We start from the raw sequence: 22065 nt of genomic DNA on the forward strand, positions 1-22065 counted from the left end.
CAGCTTTCATTTAGGGTTTCATAAAGGAATTCTGGAATAAGAAGTCATTGAAACTCACTTTAAGAGATGGTAATTAGAGATGTTAAATAAGAAAGTGGAACAATATGACCCAGCAACCCCACTACTGGGCATATACCCAGAGAAAACCATAATTCAAAAACACACATGCACCCCAATGTTCATCGCAGCACTATTTACAATAGCCAGGACATGGAAGCAACCTAAATGTCCATCAACAGAGGAATGGATAAAGAAGATGTGGTACATATATACAATGGAATATTACTCAGCCACAGAGAGGAACGAAACTGGGTCATTTGTAGATATGTGGATGGACCTAGAGAGTGTCATACAGAGTGAAGAGTCAGAAAGAGAAAAACAAGTATCGTATGTTAACACATACATGTGGAATCTAGAAAAATGGTATAGATGATCTTATTTGCAAAGCAGAAACAGAGACACAGAGGTAGAGAACAAATGTACGGATACCAACAGGGGGTGGGGGGGGATGGGGGATTGGGGATTGGGATTGACACATATACACTATAGATACTATGTATAAAATAGATAACTAATGAGAACATGCTGTATAGCACAGAGAACTCTACTTAATACACTGTGGTGACCTAAATGGTAAGGAAATCCAAAAAAGAGGGGATATATGTATATATGTAACTGATTCATTTTGCTGTACAGCAGAAACTAACACAACATTGTAAAGCAACTATACTCCAATAAAAATTAATTTAAAAAAAAAAGTGGAACAATCCAACTTTTGGTTTATTGCTAGTTATGCTGTAACAAGTACAGTCCAGTATGTTCACTGTTTTACTAGTGACTACCAAAAAAGTCTTTGCAGCCCTCCTCTTTCACTCCATGCTAACAGAAAGCAGTTTTGGGGATGAAATCTAGGCCTTGGTTCCTAAAGACGGCAAAATAGGCTACTAGAAAAAACAGAACAGAGTGGAGGAAAGCATTTTTTTAGGTGAATAAAAATTAATTATTTAATTGAAATAAGCATCCTTTCTCATTTAAGTTGGATTTTGTTTGGAAGTTAGTTACTTTTAAACCTGGTTAGTTTTACATATTAAGTATCAAGTGTTATTTAATAAAATGTTGCCTTCTGGTTATTTAATTTTTTAGAATACTCAGGGGAAACCAGTCCTTATCTCTATATAATACCTGTTGTATTAAAATTTAAATCTGAAGGTTAAGAAATCTGGTTAAGACATATCTGTCAATGAATATCTGAAGAATATGTAACGGTAAAATGGTAGATATCACCAGAATCCAGCTAAAAAGTAATACTTGAGAATCTAGCAATTTTTACTAACAACTCTTTTCCCAACCCTTTTAATATCTCTGGAAGAATAAAAATAAACTCATAGCAATCGAAATGGGTAACCAGGTTATAGGAGTGGAAGAGAGATTTTTCACCATATAGGCTCCTAACAGGCCTTTGAATTTTTAATCATCTCAATGTATTAACTTTTCAAAAATACATTTTTAAGAAGCTTTTATTTACAATACGATGATAGTAATGGATTATAATCCATGAGACTATAATGATATAATTGAATAAATACACATGAGAGAAAAGACAGATCTTCCTTGTAGAATTCCAATAAATAAATATAGAAGGAAAAATGGATAAAGAAAATCATCATTAGAAAACACCAGAGTAATAATTACTGCAAGCAAGAACCATTAGAAAGTATGAAGAGAAACAGAATATCTGTACAGTTTCAGAGTATCTTCCCATAAGATATTTATTAATTACAAAGGAAAAAAATACTGTACAGTAGAAAACCTGGCAGACACCACCTTAACCACATGATAGTTAATATTAAGAATAATAAGACATGTACTCTGGTATGATGCGCTGAGAAGGGTCCAACAGCATTTCTGTGGTTTTCTTGCCAAAACGCCTAACCTCAATCTAATACTGAGAAAACATCAGACAAACCCAAATTGAAGAATGTTCTACACTCTACAACAACTACCAGTTATCCTCAAAAGTGTCAAGAAAAGTATAATGAAAGAATGCGACATTGCCACAGATTGGAGGAAACTAAAGAGACATCACCACTAAATGCAATGTGGGATTTTGGATTGGATCCTGAACCAGGAAAACTATGTTTGTAGAAACACTAGTGAAATTTGAATAGATATGGGCAAGTGAGTAAATAATACTGAATCAATGTTAATTTCTTAGTCATATGAATTGTTAACATTAACCTCTGCACTATTTTTTCGATTTCTCTATAAGTCTAAATTCATTTAAAAAACAAAAACAAAAACAAAGTGTTTGCTTTAGCCTTCAGAGTTACTTATTCTAATGGAGTAGGGGGATAGTTGTGGGAGAGAATGAAAGCCATGCAAATGTCTTACTTTTCTAGTGTTTAAAAAAAATAAAAAGAAAATGCCTGCTTAGCAATTAAACTGAGGATGTCAAAATCATTCAAAATAATAAAAAAAATTTTCAACAATCTCTTTAATTTTCTTTATCAGGTACTGCTTAAAAAACACATGCACTTTAAACCTTCCTTAAGAACAAGGAAAAACACTACAATCCATAAACAATGACCTTTCTGTGTAGAAAGGGAATCTTTCTAAGAACTACATGCACTAGGGAAAAAATCACTGGCCTTGAGTTTATACAATCTGGATTTTACTTCTGATTCTCTACAAGATTTAGCTGTGCGGCTTTGAACTTAACCCTATGGGTCTGTCTCCTCCTCTGTGAAATGAGGCTAGACCAGATCACATGCATAGTTTCTTGCAGCTCTAAAATTTTATCAATTAGGAGTGCACCCTCCTGTTTCTTCAGAGAATCCCATTCTGTGCCCACTCAGATTCTCATTTAAGCTCTGCCAGGGACTAGCTGCATATCCTTCAACAAACCGTTTAAGGTGTTTGACAGGGGTCCCCAACCCCCGGTACCAGTCCGCAGCCTGTTAGGAACCCAGCCGCACAGCAGGAGGTGAGTGGCGGGCAAGGAAGCAAGCGAAGCTTCATCTGTCACTCCCCATTGCTACCCATCACTCACATTACCACCTGAACCACTGCCCCATCCGTGGAAAAATCGTCTTCCATGAAACCGGTCCCTGGTGCCAAAAAAGGTTGGGAACTGCTGGTCTATGACTACTCCCATTTGCAAGCACATCTCAGATAACTCAAGACCTCATAAGCTTCTGAGTTAGACAGAAAAAATTATTTCACTTAACAAATATCTGTAGAGTGTCTGGCACATAACAGATGCTCAAAAAGCTCCTATTATTGACTGAAAACGACCCATCTTTCTACAGTATCAGGCACTGTGCTAGGGACACACTGGTAAGCTACATGGTTCTTGCCATCACAATTCTTCTAGCAGTAAGAACTGGTTTCTATGTAAATAGATCAGAGTGCTAGAAGTGATTGATAGATAAGACTGAGCATCCTGGGATATAAATACCTGGGCCTGAACACTAGACAAAGCAATTTTTAAAGAGTAAGCCAGAGTTCCATGGTTTCATTTGGTTCTATAGTGGGAAAAGACCAAGCTAGGGAAAAACTGGATTCTAGATACATAAACCCTCACTTTAATTATGATGAAGAAAAGGAGAATAAAAATGGAAAAACATGGACATATATTTATCACTCTTATGATACATAATTATGCTGATAGATCTGATACATGGGAAAAAAAAGCTTAAAATATATTCTTCTGTCCCACTCAAGGATTTTTTTCCAGACCTTAGTTTTCTGACTTCTAATCCCATCTATTTTTAGTAATGTCTATGATTATCCAGGCAAGTGGTTCTGTTTTTCTTGCTCAAGGTATTTCTTCATTTACTCAAAAACTTCTCAAATATTTTAGAGCAGCCATGCTAAGGTTTGAAGACATTCAGGTTACCATTCAAACTGGGTATTTGTTCCTTGAAAACGGTAAGTATTTTTCCCAGTGGAAAGTTCGTAACAAACAGAATTTCTAAGCACAAAGTTCTGTCTTCACCAAAGCCTGCCTTGATAGAGACAAGTAGAAAACTACTGATATAAACACCAAAATCTAAAAAAAACCTTATTTCAAACAATACTGTACCACCCATACCACACTGAAATATGAGTGAAATCCAGTCATTAGAGGCCCTCCCTAATAGTAGTTTGAAACCAAACCCCTAGGAAGACTAAGTATAGCAAGATCTGCCATCTTTAGTCAGATAATTTCATAGGCAAGAAAAGGACAAGATGTACATTAGAACCCCCCAGTATACTTTTTTTAAAGTAGCTAAGTGGAAAAGGCCATGAAAGTACTCAACGCCAGGCCAATTCATAGGTGGCTGGGGGCATTAGCAGGAACCTTCAGAAAAACATCAGAGTATCAAGACTTAAGAAAAAGTGAACCCACTTTCAGAAGGTCAATATTAAATGGAACAAGTTTTGAATGAAACTTAATATACTTTCTACATTCTGAACATGCTGTGCTATCTTTTCTCTTATGAAAAGAATGACACTTTCAAGTCAAGCAAGCTATTTACACAGTCAACACACCACCACCTTCCTTAGAGTGGTAGTTACAGTAGCTAAAGATAATTTAATGTACTGTGCATATAAAGGAAGACAACTTTAAAGAAAAACTTTGCCTCTCCAGGTCTTTGTCCACAACTAACGTAAACTATCAGTTCACAAGTTAGATAAAATTTTACTTTTTAAGAAATTTACAGAACAGGTGACTGAAAAACTGTAAATAATAATCTGTGATAAAGAATAAACTGTTGAAAGTGCAATCTTTGAAAAAAACCCATTATAGTGTCTCAGTCAGCCTCCATTTCTTCATCTATAAAATGGAGTTATTTCCAGCTCACGGGACTGATGGAAAGATTAAACGAGATAATGGAGAGAGCGAGAGTGTGCCTGATAACATAAGTTATGTCCATATCATCATCACTAACAATGACTGTGATGTAAAATTATATACTCTGTAAAATTATGTATACTGAAAGGTGGGTCTGAAAGATAATATTTGCTGATCGGATGAATATCTGTTACATAAAATCTGTAATCAGTCTTTTTGCAGAATCTATAGACATTAAAGATACTCAGAAAAGGCACCTACCAAATACTGTTTGCGACTCACTTCTTACACACAAATTCACCATAAATGACAAAAGGAGGCAGAAGGTAACAAAGATACAGCTTAATTTTTCCAACTCATTTTTACTAAGCTCTTCCTCAAATATTCAAACATATAATCCAGAAAACCTTACAAACTACTCAAATAGAAACCGTACACTCAGCATATTAAAAATGACTCTTAAATACTTGGAGCAAATGCTCTCTATGGTACCTTTCCCACAACACCTTCTTTAAAAAGTGTTTGCTCCAGGATCTGACTTGTTCTGGTTTAACCACTTTTCAGGAGTTTTAAGATTATTTTAACCTCAAATGAGTAATTTGGGGGAAGGAAAGTTGAGAAGACATTCTGGCTTGTAATATATCTTTACGTAACTACAACTTAATACCTTAAAATCGTTATCTAAACAAAAGCAAAAAAAAACACAAAAGTATCACATCTTACACTGTCACCTTGAAACTGCAATATTACTGTGAACACTCCCCTTACTTCACTCCACTGACAATCCTGTAATTTTGAGCTAATTCAGTGATGTGACTTTTCAAACACGTAATTCTAAAACCCTTTCAAAACTCAGAATCTTAGGTGCTTCAGGTGTTTCAGACTCCGACACAAACAATCTTGAACTAAATTGTGGCCATCTTTATCACAATAATAGATTTGGATGTGAATGGAAGCATATCACTAAAACAAACCAAAAAAACCTTTTTAAAAAGTAAACCACCACTAATATCTATGGAAACTGAATTCAGTATCAGCCTAACAACTAATTATATTCAGCCTACTAAAGAAAAGCAGTACAGTTTTAACGAAGTACTATATGTATACAGATGTGTACACATATATACACATGCGTGCAAACACATACACGCACAATACTTATATACCATTAAAGTTATATATAAGTTATATACATACATTATATGTGTGCATATACAAATACTACACATATCATATAAAATATATTAAATATTGTTGGAATATATTAACATACATATTATGTATGTATACAATTTATATAGATTCCATATACCTTATTCTAACTTCATCTTGTATGTTAAGTGCATGAAATTTTAGTTTTTTTCTGAAATTGGAAATAAAGCTTTCAACATACTAATTTACTGGATCAGGAGCATCAGAGTTAAAATAATTATACTTCACTTCTCTCACAAAGGTCTAGTGTAAAGAATATTATCTTTAGGGTCTATCTCTGAATTCTAAACTTGCCACAGCTTACTTAAGCCAAATAAACCAAATGACCAAACACGTATCACTGATAAAAGAATAAAGGAGTTGATTTATTTTAAACTTTGCAAATTTCAGAGATGGCTAAACATTCTAATTTATCTCCAACATTACATAGACGTTTACTTCTCATATGGGTGTTATTACAATCTGGCACTTAAAAGTAATTTACATGAAACCACTTTCAATGGCAAAGATACAATTGCTGGTACTTGTTTTAATAAGAAAAACTAATACTCCTATTTCTTAATTTCTTACCTTCACTCTCACATGCACAACCTCAATAAACTGTTTCCTAAAAACAGAGAATTAATTTGTAAGCCTTTTTTCTTCCTTCTATTCTTGCTTTCTCAACCATCAAATTTAAATTCCCATATTTTAAAACTAAACACTTCTATAATCCTATACTTAAAGAGAACACACACTTGTCACAGCTCTACTCTAAAAATGTACCATACTGTCCAGAAAATAAAATCTATCAGATCAGGGGTGTGTATCCAAACAAAATCTGATAACCTCCTAGAAGAAATCCTTATTTCCCTTTGGAACTCAGTAGTTTCAGTAAGTATACTAAGAAATATTTTTATCTCTCATTGGTCTTTTTACATTCTAAACATTTACCATCCTCCGAAAGGCCTCACTTTCCAATAGTCACAAATAATTCTCTAAACTTGGACACATACCTGTTAACAAATATGTGTATCATGGGGGGAAAGTACACCTCAAAATACATGCAACAATATAACCAAGATTCAGGGTTAAACACCCTAAATGCCGCATGTTGGATCAAGGGTTAAGTTATTCATAAAAAACAACAAGCATTAGTTACTTATAGAGTAAAAAGTGACAAAGTCCAGATTTCCCATAATAGAAATTCTACTATTCTGTGTTTAAATTTTATAACATAAACTGTTTAAATATAAAACAGCAAAAACTGATAGTTTACATGACATTCTATCAATTCAATGTTGCTTATAAACCCAGATTATTCTGCATCCTTTAAGATTGTAGTCCATCATATAAATGGCAGAAACATGAATTACACAGCAGATGAACGTTAAGTGTGGTAAATGGATTTCAATTCATTAGGCATACCAATGTGCTGAAATACAAAAAGGCAGCAGTATTTTAGAATTTTAATAAAATACAAAAATGTATGTGTTAAAGGCTTTATGTACAAAGCAGAAGCAACTTTAAACCAACTATCTCTCTTAAATAGAACACTCAGGTGTCATTCATCTGAACTAAACAGACCAAGCAAAATATCCTGTGATCCCCAAGTTCTCCTCAATGTCGAAATGGGTGGGTAAATTTAAAGCTTGTTCTCTCAAGAGTTGCTTTACTGGCAATTTTCTCCCAGTATCAAGGTCTGCAATTTCCATCTGGCTGCCAGTTTGCGATTAAATTCATCACCTTTATTATAAAAATGTGCTTTACTCCATGGCCTGCTGCACAAGAACTATAAGGAAAACATTTTTCACTGCTAACGGCAAAATCATTCTAAGGCAACCACCACATCCACTCAGACATTAGCTTCCTCAACCTGATGCAGTAGCCTATCACTCACAGGAAAAACCTGTAACAATTGTGTAACCCACAGAAACGAAGTTAGATTCTATTAGAAATGCCATGCTTTAAGCTTCTGAAGATAAAACGCAACCAATTTCCTAATTTTCACATTCAGTGTTACTGCAAGCAAATCAGTTAACCACAAAAGTCAATATACAGTATATTTCCAAATTCCAATACAGAGACATAATTTTTCAGTGTTGGATAATTAAGTATCCACCTTTATCCTATCATTCAAAAGTTCACAGTTTGTAATGTATCTTAACTTTTACTATCTGGGCAAACAGCCCATGGTCAAAGATAATTTTAAAAGATATATGTGTTTATATAACACTTCTATCTAACTTTACCTTCTTAATAAGTCACAATATAAACTTCAAAGGAAAAAAAGTCAGAAAAGAAATAAAAATATTTCCCAAATAATGGCATTAAAGCTAGTCACCATGTCGTATTTAGGACAATACTACTCACTTGTGAGATTTAGATTTTTTTAAAGATTATCTATAAAATTAACATTTACTTTCACAAACTTGGTCTGTAGACCAAAAATTCAGAAATCTCTTATTTTCAAGTAAACTTCATTGTATTCATTTTAGAATTTACAGGGGAAAAAAGAGAACTTGAATTTCACATTAAGATGAATTATCAGATCATACAATGTGAACCTGGAATAAATTTTCATTTTCCTGCTAGCAAATGATGTGATCCCTTTCCATCTTAACCTGTGCATGCCTCTGTCACAGCAATATAAGCACTGTACTGAGTTTTTTATTTCATTTCTATCTCCACTCCATTGTATGTCTCCTTAAAAATTAGACTATGCCTTATTCATCTTTGTAACTCCAGCACCCAGCAAAGTGCTGGATTTTTTTAAAAAATTTTATTGAAAACTAAATTATAGCAGGAGTCAACATCAGTTTTCCTAAAACCACACAGGTCACAATCCTTTCAATCTATAGTATTAGTCACAACCAGTATTTTTTAAATGGAATAGAACAGAAAAATACTATATTACATCAGAGGTAATACAAATTATTATTTCATGAAACTTTCATTTCAGCTGTTATATAAGTATATATGTATGTGTACATAACAAAGTATTTCTCTTTTTAGGTAGCATTTAAAAATTTGAGATATATACCTTTCTGGTTCATGTTTATACCATTTTTCTGGTTCACTTTTATACTGTCAAGATATATGGATTGGCCAAAAAGTTCAAACTTTTTGGCCAACCCAATATATATTTGTTATTCAATAAATAATGTTAACAATCAAGGAGACTCTTGACTTACAAAATGAAAGACTTCCACTTCTCACATCCCTTACTGCCATGTAAAATAAACAAAATTGACTCCTGAACAAAGAGGTGTATAATCCGGGTATAACTTAATGTCAGTCCTCCGCATCCACAGTTCCTCTGCAACCATGGATCCAGCCAAACATGGACCTTGTAGTCCATGTTTTATTACTGTTGAAAAACGTCCACGTATGGGACTTCCCTGGTGGCACAGTGGTTAAGAATCCACCTGCCAATGCAGGGGACACGGGTTCGAGCCTTGGTCTGGGAAGATCCCACATGCCACAGAGCAACTAAGCCCGTGTGCCACAACTACTGAGCCTGCGCTCTAGAGCCCGCGAGCCACAACTACTGAAGAAGCCCGCGTGCCTAGAGCCCGTGCTCCGCAACAAGAGAAGCCACCGCGATGAGAAGCCCGCGCACCGCAACCAAGAGTAGCCCCTTCTCGCCGCAACTAGAGAAAGCCCGTGCGCAGCAACGAAGACCCAACCCAGCCAAAAAATAAATTTATAAAAAAAAAAAGAAAAAAGAAAAATGTCCACATATAAGTGGACCCATGTTGCTCAAGGGTCAATTGTACATTTTCCTATAACCTAAAAACAAACCTAGGATTTTTCTAACTCAGATCTTACTTTCACCTTCCCTCATTACTGTCCTTCTCTAACTGATCCATTTATCCATCCCTCTACTCTCTTCCCCTTTTCGTATTTTCTTTTACTCAAGACTTTAAAAAGAACAACATAGTGTTTTTTAAAGACACCTCTCCTAAATTAATCACCCTTCAAATTTTAGATAAGTCTACCCTATCTGGCCTATGAAACTAAAACCTGTACAAAACATCAACACAAACATGCCTAAATATTAGTCTAGCAACAACAGAGAATCTGAACTGAGCATTCAAAAGATACCAAGTGGCTTTCTCGCTTTCCCTTATCTTCATCTTGGACTTTTATCACATTGTTCTAGGACACATGACCTAGATCTATAAGGAAAGGTTGATGGGGGGAGGGGGAGAGGAATAGTTTACTCTAACAAATGACTTTAAAATATTTGTATAAAACATGGGCAGTGAAAGTTCTTATCCAAATATACACTAAATTGTTCCTAGACCTAGATTCAGCCTGCAGGAAAATGCTAATGGAGACCACCAAGAACCTAGGAGAACCTTCTCTGTCTTTGACCTGAAACATCAGTTTAATGACAATATCACTGTGTGCATTAAATGCTGAATTTTGTTCTATTTAGAGGAAAAGTTAAAATACCCTAGGTAGATATTTCAAGCAATGAAATAAAATTGAAAATAATTAAGACCACTCATATCAGAAGGTAGTCACATTATGCAAATTATCAGTCATGACATAATTCTCCATAGAGGGGATCAGGCCCAAAGGTACCCTCTGGCCAATAATATAACTTACAGATATACTTCTGCCACAAGAGCCAAATGAGCTACTGAAATCAGCAGTTTCTAATCTGTAAAACTTCATGAAAATGAAACTTCATGTAAATGAACTGCATTTACATACTATTCAATTAAAGGATGGAACTGTGATCTCTAAGATCCATTCCAGCTTTAAAATCTGAATTACAGGGTTTTTCTTTGAACAAGGACAAAATTTTTAATAAAAATCCTTTGGGCCTTCCAAGTGAAATGCTACTCTACCATCCAACCCTTGTACTCCCCCCTTTTGAAAGGCTGCTGCAAATTATAAATGTCATCAAAATTTCATTTTATGATTAAGACTGCATAACTGCTGTAACAACAAAGAGAGTTAACATCTTATATGCATAGACTAAAACAGAAGTTCACAGAAAACACTCAACTGGTTACTGATTTACAGACCTCACAAAACTACATCACTGCACCTCAATGTTTATTAAACACTCTAACAAAGACAAATATTTTTCTTTTCAAAATTTAACAATTCCTCTTCGCCTTACAATTCATCAGTTCCCAAATTTAAAAATTTTACACTTAAACCAGGCATATATTAGAACATCAACATATTTCTATGTGCTTATCTATTTCAAAGCATGTTTCACTCTAACGTTTAAATCGTCAAGATTCTGTTTTTACTTAGAGAATTATACTTTTTAAAATAGCACATCTACATTTTTATTTAAATAACATACACTAATTGAAATAAAATTCACTATTGAAACCCTTTGCCTCAATTGTTTAAATGTAAAGCCAGAAAGGACACTTTTCTTGCTTCCTTCAAGATGGAATTTGAAATAGTCCCAAACTAAAAGAAATTTAACTATCTTTTCAAAGAGTACTTTGAACTGACTTGAACCAGCATTCTCATTCAAAATTAAGATTCCCAATTATTATTTAAACCTTCCTCTCTCTAGATCCACAGGTCTTTATAATCACCTCTCTAATATGTCCCATAATATATCCTCACACCACTAGTTCCAAGAAGGAAAAAAAAAAAAGGCATTCCTTTACCAAGCAATCTCAGAAAATTCTTGACTGAAGGTCCTGGATATTTAACGTATCAACACAAAAGAATACGCAGCACTTCTTTGACTACAGAACCCTTCTGTTCTCAGACCACTTCAAGAAGCCAGTATCACATGGAACGGGTTTCAAAAACACTTCCCTAAAGCCTCCCTCAAACCAGTTAAATTAGCAGATCTTCAATCTCTCCCCTCCAACCTAAGAGCGCAGTCTTTCAAGCCATTAGAGCAAAAGCAAATGGAGAGGATGATGAAAGGCAAGCATAAGACAAAGACCCATACCACACATACAGACCAAGATATGCCAGCAACTCACCTTTAGTACACAGCTTAGACTCACCATTCTAGAAATCACACTCACTAATCCAGATGTACCTCTTCCCCCATGCACCTAAACCCAACACAATCACCAACAGACACATACAGAAAAAAAATAAAACAAAAGGCATCGTAATAAAGAGCTAAGTAAATCCAAATGTACCAGTAAAACAGAACAGAAAGCCAGCCAAAGTAGGTATGTGTAGATTAGAAGAAGTAGTAGTGAAGTGGCAAAATACTGGGGGGGGGGGGGGGGGGGGCCAGGGCGGGTAATAAGTCAAGAAAATCTGAAAATCTGTAGCAAGCATAGCAATCCATCACATTAATATACACTAAACATAAATATGGAGGCAGATAAATGAGAAAAATCAACTAAGAGAAAGATATAAAAGGAAAAACCATAAATGGGTCTCCCATTATCAAAAGGACAGAATCTAAAATCCAGGCATTTAAGCTTTTCTACAGTAGAGAATTACTTTCTTTCTCCCACGAAATGTTCTCACATTCAAGGATAGCGTTCCCTTTGTCTACAGCACTACTCCCTTACCTTTTCACCGCTTCAATCTTATCTATCTTTCAAGAGCCAGGTGAAGCTTCTTACCTCTTTTCCTGCATCATTCCATAATCTCCCCACCCTAAAGTGACCTCTTTAGCAAGTCTTTAGTCCCCTCTAGTTTATATTATTTTATATTACTTTTATTTCATGCTATCTACCCTACTACTCAGACGACTTGAAGGTATGGAATGAATGTGAAGCCTTGTTGTATTCCTCCTAACATCCCACACACAGTATGCATTCAAATATTTGCAAATAGAATAAAAAATTTCAAATAAATGTTAAGTCATTAAAAGCTAATATGTGAAATATGCAACTCTGACATTACTCAAAAATTGCGTGTCACATAATAGCAATCACTTTACTGGAATGCAGCATAAAATGCTGATTTCCAATTACCACATTACAGAAATAAGAGAGCTCGGTATTCACAGGGCCCAGTTACAACACTCAGTAACTTAAGGCTTTTTAAACAGTAATAAACTTCTGAAACCCCTGATATTATCACCACACAACTTCCTGAAAGCAAAATGATACGTCCAACAGAGAAGAGTTAATAAATTTAACAGACCTCCATAAGACGAACTATGTTACCATAAAAATTATATTGTTAAAGGATATAAAATGGCAGGGGGAAATAAATGCTCATGATGCAATTTATTTTAAAAAAACACACTCAGTGATACTATTAAAATAGGATTCCAATGTTATCATATCCATAAATAGAGGGGGAGGATAAAAGAATGGAAGGAAATTCACCAAAAATGTTAAGAGTCACTATCACTGATTTATGGGTGATTTTCATTTTTTAATTGATACATTTTAGTTTTTTTTCCATGAGATGAAGAGTACTTGTTATGATAAGAATACATGCATCTAATTCCTTATAACAATACATTTTTAATGATTACTAGGAGGAAGATATTTAAGATTCTCATAAACTCTCAAATGACTATAAGAAACTGTCTTAAAAATGTATACACAAAATTTTCCCCTGAAAAATAAAAATTCACATTAAGGTTCAAAGACAGTATGCTATGATAACTCTCTGCCCTCACACCACCACCTTTCCCAGGATTCAGAGACCACAAACCACCCTGTAGTGAAAGGTAAATTTAGAATGTTGGCCTCTTCGGGAAATCCCTGGGCATCCAGGGGTTAGGACTCGGCGCTTTCACTGCCGGGTTCGATCCCTGGTGGGGGAACTAAAAGATCCTGCAAGCCGTGCAGCGTGGCCAAAAAAAAAAAAAGTTTGCATCTTCAATTCTCTACATTTCAAGAATAACAAAATGGAGAGAAAGAACAGTCTGGGGAAAAAGTAAAATGCAAGTTGTTATCAGTTCTACAAAGGTACCACAGCAGATCTCTTCTTTCCTGGTCCTCTACATATAAACAAAGATAATACATCTTCTCTTCTCTCATGTCTGACTTCAACTTCAAGTGATGGAAGGAAAAATGGTATTTTACGATTGACTTGGCAATTTAAAAAAACCTCAGTAAAACAACTAGAAAAATATAATTTAAATGCATTAATTATTAACGAAACACATACTTCCACAAATCAAAAAGTTCCTAAGAAGGAACTTAAATAAGCAATATTTCTTTAACAATTGCAAGGCATTTTTAAAGCAAAATATATAATATTTACCTAACCAAAAAAAAAAAAAAAAACAACCTGACAAGGAATGCTATAAACTATAATAAACTGAGATAAGATTACCTTTTTACTGCTGATAATTTTTTATTACTACAGTAAAACTATAATCTCCAAAAGACCTTTATCACACAATGGTAAACTATGGCACGCTTTTTTTTTTTCTTACTTAGATTAATAAACAGAAATCAATTACCTGGTTAAAGATTTTAGAATTGCAAAGATAGTATACAAACAGAATACCTTTAAACAGACTTAGTCCCTTTCCAAAACAAACAAAAACTCTTCAAACAACGAAGCTGTAAAGGTAGAAACTGTATTTCAGAAAATTGCTGTAATCAATCCAATGTCCTAAACCAGTCATATTTTATATATTTTCTATAGCTAACACATGGTCTCTTAAAAAGACAAATTCTTTAAAGAAATACCACAACTGATTTACATACCACCCCAAATATTAAAGTCAATAACCAATATTTGTTACATTCCTCAGCAACTCTTCTCTTACAATTTAGAGGAGAAAAATTTCCTATTCTGGCAAGAGGGTTATTTCTCAACACATTTTAATCACTAAACACTGTCTTTTGTGTACTAATATCTCCATCTGCTGGAACATAACTTCCTTACTACCAAAAGTTCTTAAGGACAAAAACTTTACAGTAGAGATCTTGCAACTACTTAGAAATAAAACTTTAATACTTAATTTCTACCTAGGGATTTTCTCTAACTCACAGGACCTTTAAAGCCTAAAGAGCTATCCTTATTCTTTTCCGGATATTATTCAGAAAAATTTACTAAATTAAAACACTTTGCCTACTATGTTCTCTTCTCTTCCTGCCCTTCAGGCTTAAGATACAAATCACTAGCCTGAACAGCACAACCTTCTCCTTTTAAGTTAACTATCTCTCTGGATCTTACCTCCATAAATATACACACTCACTAACCCCTGATTATAAAATATATTCTCCTCTAATTTCTGCTAGACATGGGGTAAAAGCTAACAGAAACAGTCAGTATAACAACAAAAGAACTTAGCTAATAAATGACATCATCAAAAGGTCAAAAACAAGATTTGGCAGAAAAAAAAAAAAAAAACCCCTTAGATAAAAACCTTTAGATAGAATAAAGCCAAAGAAAGAAGGAAGAAAATCACAATCAGAAGAACAAGAGGTCACTGGTTCTACCTATAATCTGTAACGTGTCTAAAATGTATAAAAAACATTTAAACATATTCAGTAGTTTTACTATTATTAGTAATATTATTTTGAAAGTATGTTCTCTACATTGTAGGATAAAGTAAATAAGTAATTCTGTTATTGTCAGAAACCATGATATTTTGGTGTTGGCAGAAAAAGAAAGATATGATTATAAAATTAAATATAATGTTAAAATTGAATTGAAAATACAAACATGAATTCATTAATTTAAAATCAATACTGTCTAGCTCAGAAAATGGCCAATGACCTGGAAGTAACCTTATCCTGACAGCAATCAACATGTTTAGTGCCTAAATTCACATCTCTAATACCATTTCCATTAAATAGAACCTTGGAGAAAGGGTTAATTCTAGCTGTGGGGCAGGTGAGCTTGGGGCATCAAACGGTCCCAAAAAGCAAGGAAGATTTCAAAAGACACAAGAGCCAGTTAGATTATCACAGGCCAAAATTGTGAAAACCTGAATATCAGAAAGAATATTAATTGCAGTGAGTCTATGAAGATCCATGAGCCCATAATGATTATCATGAAACACAGAAAAAATTCATTAGTCACCATTTGAGCCAGCTAGGAAACCAACACTTTACTTTGACAACCAACCAATAATTAATAAGAATAAGCACCGATCTGATTTTTCCATTAGGAACTTATTTTATAATAGTAATATTCCTTGCTGATGAAAGAAAGCTTTACCTTTTAAAGAACACCTAACTTTACAGTGGAAGGATCAGTCTATCTCCACTCTAATCCAGATTATCAATTTTAGGTTCACTAACAGTAGAACCAGAACTGTGCCCCCAGAGCGATGCAACATTAAGTACACAGTATCACCTATGACATTATACTGGAACCTGTCCAATTCTTTAGATCTAACTGCCAAAGTAATAGATACAGATGACATAAAGGAACAAGCCCAGTGACAAGAAAGTTACATTAATGTCATTAAAAAAAAAAGGGATGGTTCTAGATTTAAGAGACTTCAAGTCCTAACAACCAGATTCAATGAATGGTCCTGAGCCAGATTCTGATTTGCACAAGCCAGTTCGGTTACAAAGAATATTTTGGGGACAACTACAGAGCTCTGAATGTGGACTGGTTATTATATTAGTTGTAGGATTAATCCATTTTGTTCAGTGTGAAGTCACTATGTAGAATACTGCTAGTTTTTAAAGAGATACCTAGGGACTTACGGGTAAAGAAAAAATAATTTGTATGCATGTTTATTTTTAGATAAACACCATTTTTTAAAAAAAACTCTAGAGTTTAAATCTAAAATGCAGAAAGATCAAAATATATTTTTGTTAAATATTTTGAGAAAATATAACAATTTCTTAAAATTCCCTAATCTCTTAAGTCTCCACATTGTATCCAAATTCTACTTCCTTAAATCCATATATTCTATACACACTTCTTAGTTTACCCCCAAAGGTTTCATTATGGCATCCTGATATAACCCAAGACATCAATGGTTCCTTACAAAACTCAGAATAAAAGCTGAACTATTCACCCTGGCATTCAAGGCCCATCACAATATAGCCCTGAATTAGTCTTCTGGCTCTGCTCTTCTAATTCTCACTACTTCTCTATATGCATTTGCCATTCCAAGTAACTTCATCTAAACACACTTTGTGAAAGTCTTTCAATCTCCCATCACTACTGTTCTGGCACCACTGCACTTTTCTCTTCTGCTGGAACATCCTTCACCCCCCCCCCCCATTCACCTCATTAAATACCGATTAATAATACCATTCACCTATGAATACCAACCCAGGTTCCACTTCTCAAAACAACCTTACTAGACACTTCAGCTCAAAGTGACTTCTTCTGAACTTTCAGAATGTTAGTAGTGAATAATTAATAATTCTCCTGCACACAAAAAGTAGGTGATGCGCATATGGATAAATTACCTTTCTCCGTTTTTCTCTTCTCTCATTCTCTACAAACTGCTTTGCTTATCTGCTTGTCCATCTTATCAAAAACAACCTTAAAATGTTGACAGAAGTTAGATGATGCAGCCTTATAGTCTACGAAGCTCTTTTGCATATAATATTCTCCAGCCTCTGAGTATTTTGATTTGAAGTTTGGCAGGGCAGTTGATAACACAATTTATAGATGAAAAAGCTGAGGTTCAGAAAGGTTACCTATATTTCCAAGACCAGCAAACTAATCAGTTAACTCCAAGTCATGATTAAATCCCAGGTCTATTTGTCAAAGAACTCTTACTACTTTGCAACACAGTCTCATTAGCATAAGGACAGAAACTGGAATTCATTTTCATCTTTATGCTGGCTCACTTGTGTACACACGCACACACACACAGAGTCAACACTTGAATACGTCATAACAATGGAAGCATCACTGCAACAATGGTGACAGCAGCAACACTAATAAAGGATTAGGGACAGTTAATTTCAGAGTAATTTATAATTGGCCTTGGTTTGAAATTTTTTATTTCTTCTAATCAGTTCTATCAGAGTGATACAATAACTATAACACAGCAAACAAGTAAGTGTGGTTTATACTTAATTCTTTTGCATATACTTGAAAGGAACAGCGGATGCTCCAGATGTGGGCATCGGGAATGGGATGCAGGAGCTACCCAGTGCAGCATCATTTCCATTCGATTCAGCATCATCCACCTCTTGGCTGGCTTTCTTTAGTGGCCTACCTATGCTTTTAACCACCCTATGCTAATCTAAAACTGATACAAGTGTATATATTCCTGACTGAATCACCTAGCAATATTAAACTTCTAAATAAAAACCTTCCCGTCAGAAATGTTTTTTCCTCTTGAGTAGTTACTAAAAATAGTAATAAAAAGAACACCAACAATACTAAATATTCACTAGATTTATTTGTACCATGTTATTTTAAGAGATAAAGCTCTATCCTTTGGTTACTAAGAAGTTTAAGTGAATGAGTTGAAAGCCTCTTAAAACGCCTTTATTTTTTAGCCCTTTAACTATCATAAAGATTTACCAGTAAAAAAATGTGTGTGTATATATATATTTATATTAGCTCCGAAAATTTGACCAGCATTTTGCTCAACTTGAACATATCACAGAATTAGCAAAACCCCCATTTGCTTCTTTTTTTCCTTCATGTTCACGACCTGAGGCAACAGCAGCAGTTTTCTAGTACTTGGCTGCGTTTTTCTTCTCTAGTACCGCTCAGGGAGTGGCTCATTCACCAAACAGATCACCTTGCTTTGTGATTTGGACAAGTCACAACCTCTCCATACCTCGGTCTCTGCACCTATGAAATGAAGACCTCATCCCCCAAACTCTCAGGTCCCTGGTAGCTGTGAAATTCCATGAACTTCTGGTATTACTTTAATATGCCTTATACTCAACTGCATCTAAGAAGAAATGTTTTGTATTTCTTCTAGTTCTTTTCACATACACATCTCTTCAAACACTCTTTGTAAAAGAATTTTGAGACCCTGTAAAATAGTATGACACTGAAGTAAGGAAAACAAGGTTCCAAATAAAATCTGCCTAAAAGTTTGCTTTTTACCAGTGCTTTCCTTTCTCTTTAATGTAATAAATACATGTATGTTATATATTTTTAATTTTTCCTATATATATTTTAAACTATTAAATGAGCTTAAAAGCCACGGGTTCCTCCAATAATCTGCAACTGACCAGGTGATCATGCCCAATCTTTACAACTCATCCTGCACAAAAGCCAAAAGCCAGGTGTTTAAGACCCACTCCATTTTCCACTGTTGATATATAATCATTTCAATCCTGAGGCCAGGCAGATGTTACTTTGAAAACCTTCCTTGCTCTGAACTTCACCATCCCTAGCACCCAACCCCCAAGGATTTCCAAGCTCACATTCACTGCATGGCTCCCTTTATACACATGCATGCTTGCACACATGCGATCACACACACTCTTCCCTCATTACCATGGCCATACAGCATAGGACCACTTCATGGGTTTAATGGCATTTTGATGTTTTTCTGAGACTTCAACACCCTTGAAAAGCATCCAAATTGACAAATTCTGTTTTATAAGTAATGTGATAGAAATGTTACAGTAAACTGATTCATTTCACCAGCCTGAAAATTTAAATAAAATATGTAGGTTAGAATCAATACATAAAGCAACATTATGAACATAAACACAATTTTGTTTATTTTATTAGACCTGATAGGATTGCTGGGTTTTCAAACTAAGAGTTTCTGCTTTAGAAAACTGAGGAAATGTTGAAAACATTAAATACAGTCACTGCCTCATTAATTACAAGAATTCTGGATAAATCACTTAACTTCGACAAGCTATATATTTGTTAAAAACTCTTGACAGAGTTATTTTAAAACACTGTTAAGGCTAAAACAGAAAAGTAAACTTTTAAGAGGGTTAAATTTCAGTTAACTGAAAATGTCAATTTATCAGTCTTCTAAGTAACGGCACAGTTTCAAATTAGCTTTAAGAAACACCTGTGTTTAAAAATTGCTATTTGTGTTAAATTACTGTAACAGCCACCTATGTTTATACTCAGCTTTCCTCTAAACTAAAACAATTCAAACAGTCCTTATTTATCCTGAGCACATCAAAGCAGCACTTAGGGACAAGGAATCTTTCATATTTATTGTGCTTTGCACAGAGTACAAGAACTACATATCCACTGACTGTTGACTTTTATAGGTAATTGACTAGGGGAAGGTTCACCTATATAATTCCATAGATGCCAAAACTTTCAAGAGCTGAGACAAGCACTGGTATACTTATGAACTGATATACTTTGTATAAGGACTGGCTAGAAACTACTGCTTAAGTAAAGCAATTTTATCTTTCTAATTCTCAGTCATATCAATGGTAGTCAGGTAAAATTAAGATTAGGCTCCTTGAGGACAAGTACTGCAAAAAATATTGTAAGATTTCTAAAAAATACCATCTTTAAGAAAAAAATACAAGTACCTTTTTTCTAATTGCCAAAACTATCTGCTTAATCCCACGTTTTAGAGAAATTAGAAATGAGAAAAGGATTTAAAGTGTGAACCTATTTATTAATTCAACAAACATGAGATCATACACGTGCCAGGCTATAAGGTGGCCACCTTCAAGGAACTAATTCTAACAGGGAAGACAGACACAAAAAGAAATAATAATATTACAGTGTTAAGTATGATGGTAACTACATAGAGAGTAGTACCTAACACAGGCTGGGGTTATATTTATAGTCAAATTTCGTAACACAGTCACACTAACAAAACAAACTGTACTCACTATGAAAAGTTTAATGCTATTTTTGCAAAAGTTTAATGCTATTTTTGTTTTCTGTTAAATGAAAACAAAGCTGTAAAAATCTTACTTGGACATCAAACAATCTAGCTATTTTGAGCCCCCAAACTGAAATGCTAATTCAAAAAAAAGGGATATAAGCATTTCCTAAAAGTTCTCATTAAGAAAAAAATACATTATTGCACTTAAAATTCACACTGAACTGTCTTAATGTCAAAAAAGGAGGGGTCGGAGAAAATGACTAAGTCCTGTCAATCATGTAAATAAAAAATTGGTACCTAATTCTAAGTATGACTTCTTGGCATGGGCCCATGCACTATCCCCTTCCCTTGACCCTAAAATAGATCCTTGCATATCTTCACAACAGCTGACATATAAGTAACAGAAAATCGCTCAGTAGGCTCCTTAATCAAAAAATAAATCCTAACAATGGCATAGCGCTTCCAACATCTCCAACTGAATAAGGCAAGTCTTACTTATAATTGCACCACTATAAATCAAACAGTGTATTAACAGCATTGAATTCTCAAGTAAATTAAAATGTAGTTCCAGTCAGATTATAAAAAGCTGCCCTTATAATCACACTGGTGTAATTCTCTTAATACCAAAAAAGTCAAAAAACAAAACAAATCAAAAACCTTACACTGGCCTCAAAAAACGAGCATCTGAATCATGCTCAGAAAAGGCAAGGAGGGGTCCACTTCATGTCTTTTGTTGCAGGAATCTATTTCTCTTAAGAAGTAAACCAAAAACCATTTGTTCTCATGGAAAACAGATGCACTTCAATCAGCTTCAGGACTGGGACTACTGGGGGGGATAACAACGGGAATAAGATGCGCACACAGCATTGAAAAGGTCCAATTAACCTGTTTTCACTTGATATTCTCAAAGCCATTTAAGAAAAGGTGCTCATACCAAACACAGTAGCAAATGTGATTAGCAGAGACCTATTTCCATTAACTCAATTACGTTATATCCTTGGTAGTACAGATTTACTACAAAGCATGTAAACTGGATAAAGTTAAGAAAGAGAAGTCACCTGCATCATAGTATGTACATGGGTTTTGAGTACACAGCTGGCCTACAGGAGTAGAGTTTCGAAAATACAGAATAAATGTTGAATAAATGACCCGTGATACAAATTATCATTTCCATTATTACCTTACTATAGCTGCTGACACCTCCTGGGTGAGGAGAAAAAAAGAAAATGGAAAGAACAACTAATTATAAATACTGGCTTCCTTCTTGTTACTAATAATTCAAAGGATTGTGCGTACAAAAACACTACCTTTGCTCCTAAACAACAGATTAATTACTTCAACTTAAATAAAATCTGTTTGTCACAGATATTGGTTACTGTCAACAAGGTTTCTTGGGGGG

At 34.5% G+C, this 22065-nt stretch overlaps 1 protein-coding gene across 8 annotated transcripts in view; it reads right to left on the reverse strand.

Moving 5' to 3' along the window:
* The window catches only part of QKI (QKI, KH domain containing RNA binding), a 140611-nt gene that overhangs the window by 113877 nt on the left and 4669 nt on the right, over positions 1–22065 (reverse strand). The window contains exon 1 of one of the 8 annotated variants that reach the window (XM_057527833.1): positions 12610–12631. The exons of the other annotated variants lie outside the window; for them this stretch is intronic. The gene's annotated coding sequence lies outside the window, so the exon portion shown is untranslated. Of the gene's footprint in view, positions 1–12609; positions 12632–22065 lie in introns of those variants that run through there. 8 annotated transcript variants of the gene reach the window in all.

The sequence above is a fragment of the Balaenoptera acutorostrata genome, chromosome 14, assembly GCF_949987535.1.
Source record: "Balaenoptera acutorostrata chromosome 14, mBalAcu1.1, whole genome shotgun sequence".
Lineage (NCBI taxonomy): Eukaryota > Metazoa > Chordata > Mammalia > Artiodactyla > Balaenopteridae > Balaenoptera > Balaenoptera acutorostrata.